The sequence below is a fragment of the Cynara cardunculus genome (assembly GCF_001531365.2).
Source record: "Cynara cardunculus var. scolymus isolate 2C chromosome LG 10, CcrdV1, whole genome shotgun sequence".
NCBI classification, from domain to species: domain Eukaryota; kingdom Viridiplantae; phylum Streptophyta; class Magnoliopsida; order Asterales; family Asteraceae; genus Cynara; species Cynara cardunculus.
Window position 1 is genome coordinate 24,095,168 of NC_037537.1, and position 6,199 is coordinate 24,101,366.

The window sequence follows — 6,199 nt, forward strand, 5'->3', positions numbered from 1 at the left end:
TTTATATTTAAAATGAGATGTTTATCTTGTATTTGATTGTGTTTATCTGCAGTTAGTTACACGAATTCAGATATGGGATGAAATCGGATAGGGATGAAATCGTTTTAGAGATGAACGAGTTTAAGAGTTTTTAAGAGTTTTAGCCAAATGCATTATAAGATAGTATATATATATATATATATATATATACATATATGTAGAGTTTGTTTCAAATACTACTCGTCGCATTTGTACAACCATTGCAACCCAATAAATTGAGATATTTATGAAAATGATGAGAGTTCATTTATTATGATTTGAATATTTATAGAAGATGAATATGATTCATTAATTATGATCAATACTTTATATTATAAAACAATCGAAAGTTCTATGAAATCACATATTAATCAAATGAAATTGACGGTTAAGATTGAGTTGTATTGATTGCACAAATGTCAATGAATGTATAATAACCAACTTATATATATATATATATATATATATGTATGTATGTATATATAATTGTGCAAGTTAAACAATTCCATAAGGGTATAATAGTGATTTGATAAATAGAAAAAGGAAAGTTGAAGATTAGAGAAAGCAAAAGAAAAGCAATTATTTTTGCTTTTTATTTTGTTTCTTTTTATAAAGCCAACCCACCAATTCATATGAACTCACTCACCACTTTGCCTTTCAAATTCTATGGCTTGTCATCATAATTGTACAATTATTTATCAGAATCATTTATAAAAAAATTATCAATTGTAAATATATTAAAAATCGTAACAACCAACTATTCATAATAAATACCAATAATCATATGTGAATGATATTTATCATGAATAGTTGGTTTTCCACAATTTTTAAGACACTTACAGTTATCAAATCAGCATGCCACTCTACATACATGTATACAAAGCTTAATCAACATCATATATTGTGAGAATTGTTATCGTAAGGTATTTTTCATATGATCTTTTTTCATTTAAGGAGTTGTTTACCCAAACGTTTACAGGGTAAGTGCTTACCGGTAAGAGTCAACATTATAATTTATTTTACTGGATTATATTGTAGTTTAGCAAAAGGGTATCTTATGCAACAATTTACCTGGTAAGCACTTACCAAGTAAAACTCTTCATCCTTATCATTGCTCTTATTGGGTAAGATTTGCAACATTTGTCATGTTCATTCCATAAGATAAATGACACGGGAATCACTTACCAAATAAGCGTTTAGAAAACAGACTATAGGACTAAAACTTAATATATTGAATAACATATATTTGTTTTAATTTTTGTTTCATATTTATTCAATTCACAATATATAACTTTTTTGTTGTATTTTTTGTCACACAAACACAAAAAAAATGTTCACATTGTGAAGCAAATATATGTTGATCAATACACTTAATCCAAATCGTAGATGAAAAACATGTGAAATAACACATAATACATCAGTTCCCAAGATTATCATAATTTTACAGGTTCTCAAATAAAAGGCCCCCATACATACATACATACATACATACATACATACATACATACATACATACATACATACATACATACATAAATACATTATACATATACTAGAAGGATATTCGCGCAACACAGCGAGATACATCGAGATAATGTTCGTTTTATTTTTGTCTCCATCGATATAATACGGTTTTATGTGACTTTGAGAAAGCGATAATGTTTTTATTCTTAAAATTTTGAAAAAATATACCAATATTAGTATCAATTAACTATTTAATAATTATTGTTTTTTTTTTATAATTTAATTTAGGTTTAATAACGAATTAATTTATTTTTGGTTTAATAATATAATTTTTATAAGAATAATAATTAAATATTCTGTTATAAGTATAAGTCAGTAATTATCCTAATTATATTTTATATTTTCTATATTTAAAATGAGATGTTTATCATGTATTTGATTAAGTTTATCTGCAGTTAGTTACACAAATTCAAAAATAGAGCTTTAATAAGTTGTACTTACGCACAATTTACTTGTAATATTAAATTTTAAGTAATATGTATCAACAAACAGTAGTTCATGCAAGAAAATGATTTTTAAGAGTTTTTGTTAAATACTTTATAATATAGTATAGATAAGAAAATTTGCCTTATTATATATGATATTCCATGTTTATGATAAAGCAACATGACACACAACAAGATATACAAAATATCAAAAAACTCGAATCCAAATTGTAAAAGCACTAAACTATTCTTAATTTATTTCAATAAGCAAAAGTTATTTAATTATACATTATTGGCATACACTTTTAAAAAAATAACTCCAAAGATGGTATCTGATTGTTTTGAGTTTGACTCTAAAGGTCAAAAATGTCTGGAGGTCCCCACATTCAAATCCAAGGAGGAACAAAAACCTCTTTGTGGGCATGAAGGTTAAAATGCGGTGACTCTGAACTACCAGCAAAGTATGTGATCGTCCTATGATTAGTCGACTCACATAACGGGTTCGATATTCAGGTTAATGAAAAATTGGTTATTTAAATACATGACATTCTTCAAACTTTTATATGAATCAAACTCTTCAAATATTCTTAAATCGTTTTCTCAAATAGATTTTTAGGATTAAAGGGTATGATAGTAATTTTGAATGCAAAAAGGTCTTGAATGGTGAGGAATGTTGTGGCATGGACCCATAACGAGGGACAACCCACCGTACTAAGCAAATATATGTGGTGATGGTATAAAATTTTGAAGTATTGTGGGGCCGTTTACCAAACGTTTATTTGAACAAGTGTTTATTGGTAAAATTTAATACCATCATTTATTTACAGGGTAAGATTTTAATTTATCAAAATGGTATCATATGCAACAATTTACCCAGTTTGCGTTAACCGTAGTAAGAGTCGTCGTCGTCACTTAACGGGTAGGAGTCTAGATTCTTATCTTCGATCTTACAGGGTAATATTCTTGTTCTTTGTCATATTCATCAATAAGGTAATGTAATTTGATAAGCACTTACTGGATAAGTGTTTGATAAACTTAGTTTAATAAAATTCTTTGAAAAGACGATTAATGTGATCTCGTTTGTACAATTGAATACTAGAAGAGTACTCGCGCAATACAGCCAGAGACATCTTCATTTTAATGTTTTGTTTTGTTTTTTTGTCTCTGTTGATATATAATATGATTTATGTGATTTTGATCAAGATAATGTTTTTATTTTTGAATAAAAATAAATTTGAAGATATTATAAATTTTTGAAAAAACATATCGATATTAATATCAAATTAACTATTTAAAAACTCTCGTTTTTTTGTACAATTTCTGTAATTCAATTTTTTATTTTAATTTAATTGAGGTATAATAGCGAAGTAATTTATTTTTGGCTTATATTTTTATAAAGATAATGATTCTGTTAGAACTCAATAATTATCTTAATTATATTTTAGATTTTTTATATTTAAAATGAGATGTCTATCATGTATTTGATTATGTTTATTCGTAGTTAGTTATACAAATTCAAAAAATGGAGCTTTAATAAGTTGTACGTGTGCACAATTTACTTGTAATCTTAAATTTTAAGTAATATGCATTAATAAACAGTACTTCATGCATAAAAAATTGTTTTTAAGAATTTTTGTCAAATGTTTTATAATATAGTATAGATATTTAAGGTGTATTGAAAAAACCGATCACAATCATAGAAATGGAATTTGTGCCACTACAACTTCATGAATAATGCATCAGGAATTGAGTCGTAGAAGTGAAGGAATTAGAAGATTGTATTAAAGTTAGTTAAAATAGTCATTTCTCTTACATAAATTGGTCTTTTTAGGCGTTCATCTCCATGATTTACCCAAATAGCACTATGTTTGCAACTCCCACATCCTACCACTTGCGGTCACTGGAAAAGATAACCAGAGATGGCCCAGACCCGCAATTGATTTGACCAGGTCTACAATTTGAATATTTTTTTGTCTTTTAGCTAGGTCTGCAAATGACGGACGTAAGACTTACGGCTGTAGTGATATTTGGGTAAATCAGGGATATGAATTGATATGAGACCATCGGACCAATTTATGTAAAAGAAATAACTATTTTGACCAATTTCCCAAAAAATAATGTTTTGGATATCGAAAATTGATTTGTTGGGAACTGTGCCATGAAAAATCAACGTCAAATCAAATAAAAGTCATGGCAACGTTTATAGCATATGAACGATAAATTTTGAATTCGGACTACTAGTAAACCAAAATCACTCTCACAAAATTCATTGTTATTTCGTCTTTGAGAGATTTTAAAACATAAATGATATAATAAACTGTTGGTAAATACCGTCATATCTAGCTGAATAAATGTATTTTACCCGTTAAAAAACAATAAATATTTAATTATCCGATAAAAACCACTTAGTTTTGCATTTTATATCTACTATTATTAGCTTTCTAAAAGAACAAATTTTAAAAATTAAATGAATTGCTTTATGAAATAGAGAGCATTATAAAAGTGACTAACTAGTGTATTTTACGTTTCTCATTATTTACAAAAATACCCCTTTGAAATTCAGTAATCTAACATATCCACTATTTTAGTTTTTGGTCTGTCGTTGGTTCTTGTCTGTTTCTAATCCTCTTTTGTTTCGGTTTCTTGATGTCTTTTTATGGCATTTTTCTGTTTCTCGCAGATCCCACTTAATGCATTTTTTTTTTTTGTATTTCCTTCTATCGTAATACTTTTTTCATTAACCTGGATATTCAACCCGTTATGCGAGTCGGCTAATCTTAAGACGACCACCTGCTTTGCAGGTAGCCTAGAGTCACCGTATTTGAACCTCTGTGGTTACAAGAGGATTTTTATTTCTCATTGGATTTAAATCTGAGACTTTCAGATACTTTTGACCCTTAGAGTAAAGCTTAAACCAATCAAACACCGACCTTATAAATTTTTCCTTCCAAAGAAAACCATATTCACTACTGTATTTTGCTAGACGACACATTTACAACTTAAACATGCATGAGAAAGAAAATAAATCATCATCGCTTAAATACTCCACGATGCAATTGCATTATATGAAAATTTGTGTGTTTGTTGTTGAAATTGACACACTATTAATTGACATCTTTTTTTTTTATTAACCTGGATATCCAACTCGATATGCGAGCCGACTAATCTCAGGACGATCACCTGCTTTGCAGATAGCCCGGAGTCACCGCATTTGAACCTCCGTGACCACAAGGAGATTTTTATTCCTCATTTGATTTGAACCTGGGACCTTCTAGTACTTTTTACCTTTTGAGCCAAGCTCAAACCAATCAGGCATCACCCTTGTGGTTTACTTGACATCTTTTTCTTATTGATATATTTGGAATGTGTTCAGAATCAATTTATATTCTAAATGTATGTATACTAAGGGGTGTTTGGGATTGCTTATTTGAAACAACTTATGTTTTTCTACAAAAGTTCTTATCAACTTATTATAAGTTAGAATGATTTAACTTCTTCAAAAACTCCTTATTACCGGTATAAGCTGTTTATCCAAACACTCAAAATTGCTTATTATCGGTATCACACCGGAATAAGTTAATAAATTGTTTTCATAAGCAATCTCAAACACCCTGTAAAACTTATTATCGTAAACATAGCCAAAAGCATCGTTTTAACAATGTAATACATTTAAAAAAACTTTATAAAATGATATATTTATTTGCTCAATATTTTTATTAACCTGGATATCCAACCCGCTATGCGAGCTGACTAATCTCAAGACGACCACCTGCTTTGCAGATAGCCCGGAGTCACCGCATTTGAATCTCTATGGCCACAAGAGAATTTTTACTTCTTCTTGGATTTGAACATGGGACCTCCTGATACTTTTGACCTTTGGAGCCAAACTCAAACCAATCAGGCACCACCCTTTGTGGTTTATTTGTTCAATATTAAGTTTTAGAGAGTTCTCAAATTTTGAGATCTCTACGTTCTTTTTCATATTTTCTCTATTTTAACAAAACTGTTAAAAATGCTCTGAAAGCTGTACCTTTGAAATATGGTCTTTGGGATCTCTTAAAAAATAAATACGAGGGACTGAACCTGTGAAAAGTTAAAAGTCAAGGGGCTTCATATTGAAATTTATCCATGAGCAAATGAAACTTCCATCCATTACTTTAATTCCAAAACGAACGTGATTGGATTGGTTCAAGAATTCATACGATATTCCAACGTAATCCATGTTTTCAAAT